This window comes from Lissotriton helveticus, chromosome 5_1 (genome assembly GCF_964261635.1).
Source record: "Lissotriton helveticus chromosome 5_1, aLisHel1.1, whole genome shotgun sequence".
In the NCBI taxonomy this organism is placed as follows: Eukaryota; Metazoa; Chordata; class Amphibia; order Caudata; family Salamandridae; genus Lissotriton; species Lissotriton helveticus.
The window spans coordinates 419,581,277-419,598,837 of record NC_136065.1 but is presented as its reverse complement, the minus strand read 5'-3'; positions in this window follow the sequence as shown (position 1 = coordinate 419,598,837).

Below are 17,561 nucleotides of genomic sequence, written 5' to 3'. Positions count from 1 at the left end.
TCAAGAAAATCACAATTTTTTAGCGAGAGTATTCCTTAATTGCGAATTCGCAATTTGCGAATTCGCAATTAAGGAATACTTTCCCATTCATTTCTATGGGCCGGGAGGCCCATAGGAAGGAATGGGAATTTATTCTCAATTTGCGATTCGCAATTTGCTAATCGCAAATTGTGAATAATTTCAAGGGTGCAGGGGTGTCCAAAGAACACCCTGTTGCACCCCTGAAATAAGCATGGGTGCACATGTGGTGCACATACATGCCCTAAGGGCATGCATGTGCATCACATGGCACTTTTTAAAATGCATAAATGGGCATTTTTCAAGAAATTCGTAAATTACCACCAACTTGAAGTTGGTGGTAATTTGCGATTCCTTAGGGACAATTAGCAACTTTTTTTAGCTTCATACATTGCATTTAAGGAATCGCAAAATTTGCGATTCCTTAAATGCAATTGCAAAATAAGGAATCGCAAATTTTGCTATTCCTTATTTTGCACCGGATTTTCATTCATACATCCCATCTAGCAAATTCGCATTCGCAAAGGCCGATATTCTGCTGATACATGTGGCCCTTGATCATTACAACGTTGTTTTGTTACATCATTTAGTTTGTGGTCGTACTAGACAACCAGAACTTCCTTTTAACAAAGACTATGCATGAAATCTCTTTGGTTTCTATTCATATTTTCTGGTACAAATGAATGGGAATCGTTTGCAAATCGAGCACTAAGCTAAATTGCAGAATTGGACAGTGCAAAATCCCAAATCACAACGTGAAAAAGTTGTATTAAGAGGTCAGGTGCAATTGACGTGGACATTGTCCAAATTGCAATTCCTTAAAAAGCGCAAGCGAGGGTTTGGTATTGCAGTGGTGGCAAACTAGTGAACGATTACTAACCCTGAAACTAGTCTGTATCCATTGTCAAAGTGGAAGCTTTTAGTGAAGGATCGATGTTAATATGTATGTGAATGTCAGCGGTGGGCATAAAAAAGGCACACTCTGGTCGATGCTGTCCATGTCCCTTTGCATCGTGACGCATTCCATTTTACAGCCCTTGTCCATTAAAGGAACAGGAGCTGCAAAAACAGCATTTAGTGAAATCAGATGGATGAAAGGAGGTCCTCTGTCTTTTTCAAGCACCCATCTTGGCATTAGCAGCAATTTCCAAAGGCTACCAGAAGTAAAACTGGTTCATTATTATTCACAAAGCAGCTTTGAATCCAGATTAGGACATCTGATGCAGTACAAAAAGGCTGGTTTAGCATTGAAGATTATGTGCAGGTAAAACCACAGAATGCAATCCTAACCTTATTCCGGTGCCTTATTTTTGCGCACATTACCGTAAAAAGACTACCTTTGTCTAATGCCTATGGCTTGTACTCTTGTCTGCAGTGATTCATGGCAGCTGTATGTATCTGTTCCTGGTAGACCTTTTTAGGTCTCGACCTCTGCCAATGCGCTTGCGCATTGCAGATGTCGAGAGTATAGAGTTGGATCCAGGAAAGCTAAACCAGGCGGATTGCGGCGAGTGCATGTGCCTGTGCACTCGCTTGCCATTTGCTCCCGGAGCCGCCTGCCTCGCATCATTGCATCAGACCCGCCACAGCAATGCTGAGAGCTTCCCTTCAAAGGGATCCGCTCTCCCGCCCCCTGCTTCACACTGCAAAGGAATGCTCCCCTCACCCCCGCAATGCTGAGAGCATTTCCCGGGCGCTTTTAATTTTTTTTAGTCACGGCACCCAGACGTGCGTCCACGTCAAACACGAGAGCTTTTGTAAAGGTCTCGTCCTAGCTATTGCGTAAGCAACACATGCCTCTCACCTATCTCTCCTTTGCAGCTGGGAACAACTTGTGAACATTTGGAAAGACATCGCAATATATACTTTTAGAAAACAATGAACTACACATGCTGTATCTGTCACACCGCGCCCGCTTTGAAAACAAACCTTTTTATTTTAGCCAGCACCCATTCTGCGCTTTCAACCTTCAAATATGGAAGACACATACACTTTTCATCCTTCTGTTTTGATAACATGAGCCCCGTTGCATTGACACACACTGCTCTCACACACACAAGTTACTTTCACACACACACGCTGCTCTCATACACACAGGCTGCTCACAAACACAGGCAATGCGCACACACAGGCACTGTTCACACACACCAGCACTGCGCACACACACAGGCACCGTTCACACGCACCCCTGTGTCTCAAACAGATATTAACATTTTGCCCAGCACGCATTCTGCGCTTTCAAACTTAAAATATGCCAGACGCATTCCCTTTTCATCCTTCTAAGGTCGATAGCATGCGCCCCGTTGCATTGACACACACTGCTCTCACACACACAAGTTACTTTCTCACATATAGGCTGCTCTCATGCACACAGGCTGCTCACATACACAGGCAATGCCTACACACAGACACCGCACCCACTTTGAAAACAAACCTTTTTTATTTGAGCCAGCACGCATTCTGCGCTTTCAACCTTCAAATATGGAAGACACATACACTTTTGATCCTTCTGAGGTCGATAACATGAGCCCCGTTGCATTGACACACACTGCTCTCACACACACAAGTTACTGTCACACACACACAATGCTCTCATACACTGTTTGTGGCTTTTCTCGCTTGCTAATGCGTTTTTTCCCCTCCCACCCTTCCTTTGATTTCCGCCGCGTGTGGCCTCTGCCAGTCGCCTCTCCGTCCTTCACAGCCCCTCTCTGTCGTGGAATCTTGCTGAGGTTTTTAGGCCTCGTCCTAGCTATTGCGTAAGGAACACATGCCTCTCGCCTATCTCTCCTTTGCAGCTGGGAACAACTCATGAACATTTAGAAAGACATTGCCACATATACTTTTAGAAAACAATGGACTACACATGCCGTATCTGTCACACCGCGCCCGCTTTGAAAACAAACCTTTTCATTTTAGCCAGCACCCATTCTGCGCTTTCAACCTTCAAATATGGAAGACACATACACTTTTCCTCCTTCTGAGGTCGATAACATGAGCCCCGTTGCATTGACACACACTGCTCTCACACACACAAGTTACTTTCACACACACACAATGCTCTCATACACACAGGCTGCTCACACACACAGGCAATGATCACACACAGGCACCGTTCACACACAGTCACTGCTCGCACACAGTCACTGCTCGCACACACAGTCACTAATCGCACACACAGACACTGCTCACACACACAGAAACTGCTCACACACAGGCACTTCACACACACACCGGCACTGCTCACACACACAGGCACTGCTCACACGCACCACTGTGTTTCGAACAAAAAATGTCAGTTTACCCAGCACGCATTCTGCGCTTTCAAACTTAAAATATGCCACGCCCATTCCCTTTTCATCCTTCTGAGGTCGATAACATGAGCCCCGTTGCATTGACACACACTGCTCTCACACACACAAGTTACTGTCACACACACACAATGCTCTCATACACACAGGCTGCTCACACACACAGGCAATGATCACACACAAGCACTGTTCACACACAGTCACTGCTCGCACACAGTCACTGCTCGCACACACAGTCACTGCTCGCACACAAAGCCACTGCTCACACACACAGACACTGCTCACACACAGGCACTTCACACACACACCGGCACTGCTCACACACACAGGCACTGCTCACACGCTCACACGCACCCCTGTGTCTCGAACAAAAAATGTCAGTTTACCCAGCACGCACTCTGCGCTTTCAAACTTAAAATATGCCACGCCCATTCCCTTTTCATCCTTCTGAGGTCGATAACATGAGCCCCGTTGCATTGACACACACTGCTCTCACACACACAAGTTACTGTCACACACACACAATGCTCTCATACACACAGGCTGCTCACACACACAGGCAATGATCACACACAAGCACTGTTCACCCACAGTCACTGCTCGCACACACCGGCACTGCGCACACACACAGGCACTGCGCACAAACACAGGCACTGCTCACACTCACCCCTGTGTCTCAAACAGATATTAACATTTTGCTCAGCACGCATTCTGCGCTTTCAAACTTAAAGTATGCCAGACGCATTCCTTTTTCATCCTTCCAAGGTCGATAGCATTGACACACACTGCTCTCACACACACAAGTTACTTTCACACACACACGCTGCTCTCATACACACAGGCTGCTCACACACACAGGCAATGTGCACACAGAGGCACTGTTCACACACACAGGCACTGCATACACACACCGGCACTGCGCACACACACCTTCACTGTGCACATACAAAGGCACTGCTCACACGCACCGCTGTGTCTCAAACAGATATTAACATTTTGCCCAGCACGCATTCTGCGCTTTCAAACTTGAAATATGCCAGACGCATTCCCTTTTCATCCTTCTACGGTCGATAGCATGCGCCCCGTTGCATTGACACACACTGCTCTCACACACACAAGTTACTTTCTCACACATATGCTGCTCTCATACACACAGGCTGCTCACACACATAGGCAATGCGTACACACAGGCACCGCGCCCACTATGAAAACAAAACCTTTTCATTTTAGCCAGCACGCATTCTGCGCTTTCAACCTTCAAATATGGAAGACACATACACTTTTGATCCTTCTGAGGTCGATAACATGAGCCCCGTTGCATTGACACACACTGCTCTCACACACACAAGTTACTGTCACACACACACAATGCTCTCATACACACAGGCTGCTCGCACACACAGGCTGGTCACACACACAGGCAATGATCACACACAGGCCTGTTCGCACACACAGGCACTGTTCGCACACAGACACTGAGCACACACAGACACTGCTCACACACACAGACACTGCTCACACACACAGGCACTTCACACACACACTGGCACCGCTCACACACACAGGCACTGCTCACACGCACCCCTGTGTCTGAAACAAAAAAATGTCAGTTTACCCAGCACGCATTCTGCGCTTTCAAACTTAAAATATGCTACGCCCATTCCTTTTTCATCCTTCTAAGGTTGATAGCATGAGCCCCGTTGCATTGACACACAATGCTCTCACACACACAAGTTACTCTCACACACACATGCTGCTCTCATACACACAGGCTGCTCACACACACAGGCAATGCGCACACACAGGCACTGCTCACTTACTGTTTGTGGCCAACACAGTATACGCAAAATAATTACATTGCTTTTTGGACACTTTGCTTACTGTTTGTGGACAACTGTATAGGCTCAACAAAAAAAACACGTCTATTTTCACCCCAAATAAACCCCAAATACAACCCCACCCCATATACACCCCCACACCCTAAATCCACCCCACACCCCAAATCCACAACAAAACCACCACACACCCCAAAACACCCCATATCCCCCCCACACTCAAAATCAATCCCACATCCACCTCACACCCCAAATGCACCCCACACCCCAAATCCACCCCAAATCCACCACAAATCCACCCCACACCCCAAATCCCACCACACCACAACACCCCCCACACCCCAACTCGCCCCCACACCCCAAGTCCCTCCAAAACCACCCCACACCCCAACACCCTCCCACAACCCCAACAATCTCCCATACCCCAACTCTCACACACCCAAAATCCCCCACACTCCCAACTCTCCCACACTCCAACTCTCCCACACTCTCAATAACACACTCTCCCACTGTCTAATTCACTCACAATCTCTAAATTACTCTCCCACTCACTCTCACTCCCAAACTCACTCACTCTCAACACAACACATATTACATTACAAATACTATACGTGGCACATTTCCAAACATTAAAACAGTTACCATTATATTTAACAATAAAATTAATACACCATTTTCCAAAACCAACACATACCCAATACAATTCAGCATTTGCAATGCCAATAGCTCCCACTTTCCTAATGCGAGACCTATTGCATTGCAAATGCTTGTTTTCCTTAGTAACGACTTGGCATGGATTGTGGCTATGCTCAGCAGGCACTGGAACCTTTGGCCTTGCCAAGGACTCTGTACCCTGCCCATTATATCCAAAAGGCATAGCCTGGTTCTGCATAAGACAGACACTGGGCACATCAATACTTTTTGTTGTGTGGAACACTAAGATCCTGGGGTTCCACTAAATGCTCTTATCAATGTACACAGATGATATCCTGAGAGGATCCTGAACCAGATCATCAGGCAAACCAAATGGGCCGGATGGTCAACAGGTGGTGCACTAGTGCCTTTGCTAGTGTCTTGATATCCACATTGATAAGTGACAGTGGGCTATAAGAGTCGCACTCTTCGGAGGATTTGCCTGTTTATGCAATGTTATTAGGATGGCCTCTCTCATGGAATGGGGGAGTATTCCAAGTCCAAGCAACTCATCATAGACGTCTAATAAACGAGGAACGAGTTCCTCAGCATAAACCTTATAAAAAATAATCTAGAAGTCCATCACTGCCTGGTGCATTTCCATTGTTAATGAAGTTATTTTCCAGTGAGTGGGTGGCATAATTGAACTCACATAGCACTGTTCAGCCAAGCCAAAACCACCTTGTCTAAATATAGGTGTATCTCTGGAGTTGGAACTGCCGTGATGGACAAGTAGAGGGTTATATCAAAATTAGTAAAGGCAGAGAAAATGTTGGTAAATGGCGGTTGCTACGGTGCAGCCCAATTGACCCCATATTTCCTAGCCAGTCTGTGTTTACCCAGGAATTTCAATTCGCATCTCCACTTCTTCCCGAAATTCAATAGGTTTAAGATGCATGGGACCAAGGTGTGATTTGTCATTAGTAAGGTCACATTGACACTCCAGGGAACACAAGGCTTTCTCTAGGCTAGTCAGTCAGGATTGTATGGATGGAAGTATGTTGCACCCCTTAGACATACAGTACCCCCCCCCCCCCCACCGAATTACTACTTTCGAGGCCTCCCATATTATGACTGAAGAGGCTACCCGGCCTTGTTTGACTTTCAAGTAGGAGTAAAAGGCTAGGAGAAACTCCTCTTGAAACACTGTGTACAAAAGATTTTTAGGTCAGAGTTGCCACAGGAGAGTTTGATCCTAGGCAGTTGGCAGTGTCAGAGATAGATTCACATAAGAATGAGTGGAAAGCGTTCTTGGGAGATGTTCTATCCTTTTGTAGCCCACCCTGTACATCTTGAGAACGAAGCCAGAAATCAATGCAGGGGGAAAAGTCAAGGACCAAAGAGTGAAAAGTTTACTCTCGCGTGTCAGGATATCTGAACCTCCACAAACCAACAAGGCCATATTGTTGCTTGATATTCAATAGTGCGCTTGGGCATTCGTCTTGCTCGCTGTGCCACTGGATTCAAGCTCGCCTGGCTAATGGGGGGTGATTCCCTGAAATCGATCCCAGAATGCTTGTTTCCTGACAAGGACGGTCCTGGTCTGGCAATTCAGACTGGAATGTTTCCATGGGTCACAGGGTCCAGACTGATTTGCATATGACGAGGCCCAAACTGGGGTAGCATAGTGAGCAAAAGACCAATGGAGTTAACCTAGATCTCTTGACTGGGGTTGAGTGTTTGAAAAGTTTCAGCACTCCGTCCATCATCCTATTTTGTTTACAAAATCTGTACCTCCCCATCCCACCCCAAAAGCTGTTGCATACCATACGTCAACCCATGCACAGCTCCTCTTTTCCCTTTCATATTGAAGATACACATTTAAGAGACTGGGGCAGAGGACGCTTTCTTAAGTACTAAGGCAGTGAATGCAGCACAGACACAACAGCCTTCCTCTTGGGACAATTGGAAAGTGCAATAGACTTTGGTGATAACATATTGTACACATTAAAGCCTTAATTCAAAAGTCAGGCAAACGAAAAAAATTGCATTGATTCAAAAATAGGAAGAAATATGGAGCAACATTTTGTGTTAATATGGACACATTAATGCATGTTTCACGGTTTCTGTGTTGGTGCTAAATACAAGTGTAACAACATTTACTCCCAGCTCAAATTCATTGCTCATAGTAAAAAAGGCACATTTAACATTTGTAGCCATTTTAGTAACATAACCATGGTCTATATAAACCCAATAGAGTAGCAGTTGCCTAGTGCTTCATAAGTAAAGGGTTACATTTGAAAAATAGTTTGCAAATTACAGATTCTTGTCCAGTAGGAAGGGGGGTCCGGCAGGGGAGCATTTTGGCCCTCCGGCTATTTACCCATTATATCAACAAACTGGGGGACACTTTAACATCATGCTGCAAGGATACACCAATGGCTGGTGCCAAATCGATTCCCGCATTGTTGTATGCCGACAATGTGGTTTTATTGTCTAGAACTGCAAGGGGTCTGCAACAACTTTAAACTTGTTTTTTTTATTTTATGAAGTCTCATGCAATGTTGAATGGCACACAAAAGGCGGACAATGCAAAATTTTACTGTAATGGGGACGAATTAACCAAAGTATCCACTTTCCCATACTTAAGGAAAAGGTACATGGGTAGCGCAACGAACATTTAAAAATAACATTTTGGCAAGAGCAACGGGGGCCACTATAGGCTTTGCAAAAAGACTAGGGTCAAAACCACTGCCCGCACTCTTGAAAGTTTATACCACAAAATGTATTCCTATGGTCACCTATGGTTGCGATATCTGGGGTTACAAAGATGTAAAGGATATACAAGTGGCAGATAATAATTTTATGCGAACTCCTTGGGGTCCCTGTAGCTCCTCCTGTTTACTGCCTGCATGAAGAACTGGGGATGGGGTCCATTGCAGGCCAGATTGCAGTTTCCACCCTGCTACGATGGCTTAGAATCTGGGCTCAACCCCTCCCGAATCTAAACCAACTTATAATTTCGGATTGTATGGCGTTAGAGAGAGCCCAGCATATCCCATGGCTTAAATACATAAAGGAAGAAACAAAATGTCTAGGGTGCCCATATTTGTTTTTGACCCCGAAGCCTTTGGGCAAGACTCCGATCATAGTTTTTAAATGGCAGTTTGTGGATAGGCGGAAATTCCTTAGGGAGGAGGCCGAGTTAGGCAAGCCCTCGGTGAGAAGGTATGTCTCTCTGAGCCTAGGATCTCAGCTGCAACCATATTTATCTTATGTTAATAAACCCTACCACCATTTTGTTTTATCGAGATCTTGTTTAAATAAGGTTCCCTGGCTGCTGGCATTCCCAAGAGGATATTCAAAATCTGAACTATTAAAACCATGCCCCTGTGATAAATCCTCAGAACAGGATACCTTGCACTGAATGTTTTTTTGTACCTGCTATGAGTCCCTGCGTAGGCAGCACATCCTCCCTCTACTTAGAGAATGCCAGTTTGTCCAAGTAAGGCCAGCTCTGTTCTATTTACAAGTGCTGGCATCACCCGTGGTTTGCCTTGGGATCGCAAGTTTTTTAATCAGGGCCATTAGACATAGGAATAGATTACTCCAGTAATAGTGATTTTGTGTTGTTTGCTGGCCCAACTGTGTTTTCCCCTTCTTGACTAATATGGTACATTTTTATACGTGATATTAAATATGGATCTGGTTTATTACTTGACCACAGTGCACTTTATATGATATTGGCTTTTATTATGAATGTTTTACGACATGAATATTGTGACTGATATGTTGGATTATTTTAATGTTATGTTTTTGGCTGGAATGTGAATTTTCTTTTAATAATATTGTATGCATTTATGACTCTTGGCTGTCGAATAAAGTATTTTCTGACTGACTGACTAGTTTGCAAATGGATCAGAATTACAAGTTATGTGATGATTATTAGACCTGCCAAGCCTGCCTAAACGTAATGAGTGGGAAGGTCGGTTGGGAAGCCAAAAAAAATGGCAAAACATGCAGAATGTGGTGTATTTAAAACTGATTATGCACAGGATGTCCCATTTTTATTTTCAAAACTTTTAAAAGGAGATATTTTTCAGGTAATAAATATGAGGCCCTAGGTGTTTTGGTATTTACCGCATGTGGTTGTCACCCTAACCAACTCAACTTTTAATGAGGGCCTGGGTCAGTCAGTCAAATAATTTCTATTCGGCTTATTAAAAGTCATCACAGCAGACAATAAAGTAAACAATTCACAAATGCAAAACCTCACACTTACTAAAAAGATTTAAAAACAAACCTCCGACCCTGCTCCAGGGACCGGATCGCTCCCCTGATGCCCACAGCACCCTGTGAGCGCTCTCCCGCCCGCTGCTGCCGCTCCTAGGGTTCAAGACCCCTGTGCCTCGCTCCACGCCTCTGTGGTCTGCTTTTTCAACTTGCTGGTTATTGTGCTGTTCCTGTTTTTTACCGCTGATATTTGTACTTGCCCTTTGCTGACCGCCGCTGTTCGGACTGAGTGTATCCCGTCCTGCGCTAGTGTTTTTCCCGCTGTTGTTTCCCTCTGCCCCCCTCCCTCCCCTATTGCCTTCTGTGTCCTCCCTTCCCGCCACATCGCCAGCGGCCATGCCTCCTCGCCGCCCCTCTCCCAGCTGCTCCTCCCTCCCTCCTCTTAAGGAGATCGCTGCCCGATGCCAGGGGTGACCTCCGACCCTGCTCCAGGGACTATATCGTCCCCCTGACGCCCACACCACCCTGTGAGCGCTCTCCCGCCCGCTGCTGCTGCTCCTAGGGTTCAAGACCCCTGTGCCTCGCTCCACGCCTCTGTGGTCTGCTTTTTCAACTTGCTGGTTATTGTGCTGTTCCTTTTTTTACCGCTGATATTTGTACTTGTCCTTTTCTCACCGCCCCTGTTCGGACTGCTTGTATCCCCTCCTGCGCCTGTGTTTTTCCCGCTGTTGTTTCTCTCCGGCCCCCCTTCCTCCCCTATTGCCTTCTGTGTCCTCCATTCCCACCGCTTCGCCCGCGGCCGCGCCCCCTCGCCACCCCAATCCCAGCTGCTCCTCCCTCCATCCTCTCCTTTATGTCGACCATCGCCCGGACGCGTGCAGTGGGCACGCCGATTGCGTGCCAAAGGCATGCCAAAAGCAAGCCCGTCTGCGCCTGAATCGTGCCCAGAGCCAGAACCCCTGGACCCCGAAGCCGCCGCAACACCAGGCTGCACTACGACTCCAGCACCCTACACACACTCAACATCGGACCAGATCACTCCTGCTACCGGGCCACCCCAAAGAACACCCAAGGGCCCTTCTCCTGCCAGAACTGCAGCTCCAGCAGCATCCGGCCCGCCAAACCATGAACCAGAGTACCCAACCACCTCCGATGCATCCTCCTCAACACCCGCTCCGCTCGCAAGCACGCCATCGAACTCTGGGACCTCCAAGACTCAACCACCCCGGTTATCGGCTTCCTGACGGAGACCTGGCTGAACGCCACCTCTGCACCCCCCATCACCATAGCCATCCCTGAGGGCTACAAGATCTCCCGCAGAGACCGCACCAACGGAGTGGAAGGGGGAATCGCCATCATCCACAAGGACACCCTCAGAGTCTCGACCAACACCGACGACACCCTCCCTACCGCTGAGCATATGCACTTCCAGATCCACACCGACCCCAACACCACCCTCAGAGGAACACTCGTCTACAGACCACCCGGACCACAACCACAGTTCAGCGACACCATCGCCGAACTCGTCAGCACCCACGCCCTCGCCTCCACGGACTACATCCTCCTTGGGGACCTGAACTTCCACCTCGAGATCAACAACGACGCCAACACCACCGCCCTGATCGTCAACCTCGCCAACCACGGACTCAAACAGCTCGTGCCGACACCCACCCACGCCGCCGGACACACACTCGACCCCATCTTCTCCGCAAATCCCCCCGTCTCCTTCTTCCACACCACTGAACCCCACTGGACCGACCACAGATGCGTCCCCTTCACCTTCAGGAAACCCACCACACACCACCACACCCAACAGTTGCCACACCGCCGCTGGGGCAAAGTCACCAAGGACCAGCTGACCACCACCCTCGCCCTTAGTCCACCCGATGACCCCACCGACCCCGACGCCACCGCCATCAACCTCATCAAGTGGATCAATGACTGCGCCAACACCCTTGCCCCCCTCAAGACCTCCACAACCAATCACACCTACAAGAAAGCTGCTTGGTTCACCGAAGACCTCCAGACCTCCAAACACACCTGTCGGAAGCTGGAGAAGAGATGGGTTCGCGACTGAACTCCAGACAACCACACAGCCCACAAAAACGCCACCCGAAGACACCACCAACTCATCAGGACGGCCAAGAGGACCGCCTTCAAGAACCGCCTAGACAACAACTCACACAACTCCAAAGAGCTCTTCAGCATCATGAAAGAACTCTCCAACCACAGCTCCAACACCAACAACATCCCACCTTCGCAAGACCTGTGCAATTTACTGGCCACCTTCTTTCACCACAAGATCACCAACATCCACGACAGCTTCAACTCCGACACCCCCACATCCACCGCAGACACCACCCCCGCGACCTCCACCCGCACCAGTCGCCTGACTGCCTGGTCCAACGTCAGTGATGAAGACACCATCAAGACCATGAACTCCATCCACTCCGGATCCCCATCGGACCCATGCCCCAATCATGTCTTCAACAAAGCCAGCACAGTCATTGCACCCCATCTCCGGAAAACCATCAACACCTCCTTCGAGACAGCTACCTTCCCGGACAGCTGGAAACACGCCGAGATCAACGCCCTACTGAAGAAACCCAAGGCAGACCCCAAGGAGCTCAAGAACCTCTGGCCCATCTCCCTGCTCCCCTTCCCGGCGAAAGTCACAGAGTAGATTGTCAACAGACAGCTGACCCGCTTCCACGAAGACAACAGCATCCCGGACCCATCCCAGTCAGGCTTCCGCAGCAACCACAGCACCGAGACCGCCCTCACCGCCGCCACTGACGACATCAGGATCCTGATGGACAAAGGAGAAACAGCTGCCCTCATCCTTCTGGACCTATCAGCAGCCTTCAACATGGTCTGCCACCGCATCCTAACAGCACGCCTCCATGACGCCGGAATCCAAGAGAAGGCCCTGGCATGGACCACATCCTTCCTCTCCGGCAGAACCCAGAGCGTCCACCTCCCACCCTTCCGCTCCAAGACCACCGAGACCAACTGCCGCGTCCCACAGGGATCCTCCCTCAGCCCGACGCTGTTCAATATCTACATGGCACCGCTCGCCCACTTCGCACGACGACATAACCTCAACATCATCTCTTACGCCGGCGACACCAAGCTGATCATATCCCTCACCGAAGACCCCCACACCGCCAAAGACAATCTCCACAGAGGAATAAAGGCCGTCGCCAAATGGATGAAGGAGAGCAAACTGAAGCTCATCCTCGGCTCCACCCCCTTAGCCTGGGACGACTCCGGTTGGCCCACTTCGCTAGGAACACCCCCAGAACCCACCGAACACGCACGCAACCTGGGGATCATCCTCGACTCCGCCCTCTCCATGACCAAGCAAGTCAACGCCATCTCCGGGTCCTGCTTCAACACCCTCTGAATGCTCCGCAGAATCTTCAAATGGATCCCCTCCGACACGAGAAAGACCGTCACCCATGCACTCGTCACCAGCAGACTGGACTACGGGAACGCCCTCTACGCAGTAACAACAACCAAGCTCCAGAGACGGCTACAACGCATCCAGAACGCCGCGGCACGACTGATCCTCGACGTTCCACAACGCAGCCACATCACACCCCTCCTGAGAGACCTGCACTGGCTCCCCATCGACAAGAGGATCACCTCAAGCTCCTCATCCAAGCACACAAGGCCCTCCACAACACCGGGCACAGTATACCTCAACGACCAACTCAGCTTCTACACTCCCACCCAGAGCCTCCGCTCCGCCAACCTCTCCCTCGCAACAGTTGCTCGCATCCGGAAAACCGCCGGCGGCGGCCGATCCTTCTCCCACCTCGCCGCCATGACCTGGAACACTCTCCCCACCAACCTACGTCAGACCCAGGACCTGCTGACCTTTAGAAGACTTCTCAAGACCTGGCTCTTCGATCAGTAGCAGCACCTCCACCCAGCGCCTTGAGACCCTCACGGGTATGTAGCGCGCTTTACAAATGTTTTGTTATGTTATGTTATGTTATGTTAAAAAACTTCAGCAACCACATGTATAAAGCAACTGAAATTCGATCAACATAATACATTACAATGCCCCATATCTATTTCTAATTCTCAAGGCACATTGGACAAAATTTGCCACTACAGCACAAAGGTCAGCATTACACAGTTTTTGCTAGAAAATAAACGCCTTCCTATGAGATCTCTTCTTAGACAAACCTAAATTGGGTCAACAGCGATTTTGGCAATAAGAATATAGGTGACAAAAAACAGTAAAGTAAGTGCTTTGTTTGGATACATTATTACTGGGGAAAACTGTCAATGCTGTGCTCCAGTCTACATCCCTAGGGCCTGGGTCCTTCATTACAAGGTAAGGACCAAGGGCCAGATGTAGGTATCCAAATACCGGTCGGTAACGGCCGAAAATACCGATTTTCCGACGTTACCGACCGGTATTTGGATACTGAGATGTAGGGCATGAAAAAATACAGATTCTGTAATTTTACCGAATCGGTAAATTTGCTGATTCGGTAAAATTTCCAAATCTGTATTTTGAAATGTAGGTAGCACTGTAAACAGTGCTACAGTGCTTTAAGGATTCGTTATTTACCACCAACTATTAGTTGGTGGTAAATAACGAATTTCAGTGTAAATGCAAATATGTGCGTTTACACCTGTGTCACAAGCACTAATCAGGGGTGCAACAGGGTGTCAAAGTGACACCCTGCCACCCTTGACTGTTTCACAATTTTACCGAATCGGTATTTACCGATTCGGTAATTGACATTCATTCCTATGGGCCTCCAGGCCCATAGGAATGAATGTCAATTACCGAATCGGTAAATACCGACTCGGTAATTACCGAATCTTAACGATTCGGTAAAAAATACCGAATAATTACCTACATAGGTTTTACCAATTCTAAAATACCGAATCGGTAAAATTCGGTATTTTAGAATCGGTAAAACCTTTTTACCTACATCTAGCCCCAAATTCCGAATAAGAGCTTGCACAGGGATTGGAATGTCGAGTTGTGTGATAATTTGATAGACACATTCATTTCATTGTTTCAAGTTATTAAAAGCCATCACAATATAAAAGAGGCAGTAATATAATAATACATCATAATAAAAGGAATAAATAGAGCAAAGGGACTGTTGTGCGACTCTAATAGCGACCAACTTCCCTAAAGTGTAAAGTGCAATAATTTATCACCAGAATAAAAGGATTAACCCAGAATAAAACCAATCCTAAAAGCGTTTTCGCCAACTCCCGTTAACAACCTTAATGCTCAGGAATTTGTTGGTACAAAGACAGCCACGGCCCGTGGAGGGAGTTATGGTGGGGCAGGGAGGCGGGGAGGGGGAGGGGCAGGGTGGAGGGTGCTAAAAACCGGCAAATAGATAATTGCAGGTAAGTAAACAATTTAATTAATAAAACGAATTTGGTAGCGCGCCCTGCAACGAACAAAATTCGTTTTATTAATTAAATTGTTTACTTACCTGCAATTATCCATAAGCCGGTTTTTAGCACCCTCTACCCCGCCCCTCACCCCCCCCCCCCCCCCCGCCTCCCTGACCCACCGTAACTCACTCCACGGGCCGCGACTGTACAAAGATCAATCATTTATTAGTTTATTCAAGGAATTTCGCACAACGGGTTGATTGCTGTGGGCTCATACTGCTTAAACATGCAAAAAAAATCTGTGTTACAGTGCCTTATGCCAAGATTAAAAAACTGCGGTTTCAGCCAAAAACATTTAGGAATTTTTTTAATTGGGCTTACACATATTATGTGACCTGAGCTCTTCTTCTTGAAATTGCACAAAAGGCACTGCTGCTCAAGAAACCCCCCTAGTCTTTCGTATGTATAGGCTTTTAACATATTTAGCCAGGATCTCAAGCTCAATAGTTCTTTCTTAACTAAAAGTTTCATGTGGGAAGATAGGTATGCGGCTCTCCCTGGCTCTTTTTTTATTATATAACCAATTTTATTGGCATTTTGAACAACAAAGTAAACATTGCACGACTGTGACATGAAAGATATTCCAGTATGTTTACAGGTGACCCCCCATCCGATTGTTTGGAAGACAAGCCCCGCAGCATTGTCAGGCAGACCCATCCATTTGCCCCATATGCGCTCATGTTTAGCTGGGCGCCCTCTTACTTCGTATACAGACACCCCCTTATGCCATTTTGTAATAGAGGGAGGTGTTGAGTCTTTCCAGGCTGCTGCAATGTCTCTTTTGGCAATCAGAGTGGCTGTTCCTAGAAACACTTTGTCAGCACGGGGGCCATCCATCCCCACCATCACCTCCAGGAGAAGGGGAAGAGGATTAAGAGGGACTTCACACTGCAGTATATCACTCAGTTCAGATACAATTAACTCCCAGGATTTAGATAGGATGGTGCAGAATCAAGACATATGGTAAAAGTCGGCTAGTTCCACCCTACAGCATGGACATTGCTGGGTTGGGAGGAATCCCGCTTTGTGGAGCTGTGCCTGTGTAAGACATGCGCAATAAAGATAATAGATTTGGATGAGGCGGAGCCTGTCAGATATAGTGAGTGTCCTAGGGGCCATCAGAGCCTCCCTCCAGTCTTCCTCCTCCAGAGGGCCTAATCATCGGTCCCAGTGGGCTCTGATATGTTTTCACAGGGACGGATTGTACATCAGGGATCGATAAATGTGGGATAACCCTCCCCCTTCCCTAGGTACCGCATGAAAGCTTGGCCTTCAGTGGGCTAAACTCAGGAATTGCCGTATGGTTAGGATTGTGGAGGGCTAGGGCTTGGCGCAGATGGAGGTACGTGAAGAATTGTGTGGAGTGTAAGGAGTATGTCTGTTGTAGGTCCCAAAGGAGGACAAGTGGTCTCCCTTCCATACGTCTCCGGCAAGTTATGCATATCAGATCCCATTTCTGGAAGCCTGTTAGTGTCCCGATCTTCTCCCTGGCTCTTGATGCAGTGAGGCATATAGGTTAGTGTGAGCTTTTTGTGCCAGGTCTTGAATATATGTGACCCTCAATTGAATCCTTGCCATTTTTAACAATAATATTGATGAAAGCTTCGGGAATAAATTAGGGAGTAGAATGTTCCTTGTCTTCGAGGCTTCCGTTGCATGCCTTAGATAGCGTTCCCATGGTAGAGTTTTGTGATTGATGCCTCTGCGAATCATATCCTTGAGTGATCCTGGGGCTGCCATGCTGAGCTTCCCATATTATCCCAGAATTCGGGCCTTTGCTATTAAAGATTGTTTAAAAAGTCCGATTTCCTGGTGAACCTGAGAGGATGGAGCAGCATCAGGGAGTTTAAAAAGTCGTCTATAACATCTCAGTTGAGCTTCGTCCAGCCAGCCAAAAATATGATCCTTAAAAATCAATGCGCCATTCGTAAAAGTGGGCATCATTTTGGCATTGATTACATTGCATATGCCAGAAAGATCAGGCCTATTCATTGGTGAAGCTAGCTTTTTAGAGCTCATTATCATTGACAAAGTGACAATTGAAGTATCCCGATGATAGATTCCAAATGTCCAATTAGTCAAAATATAC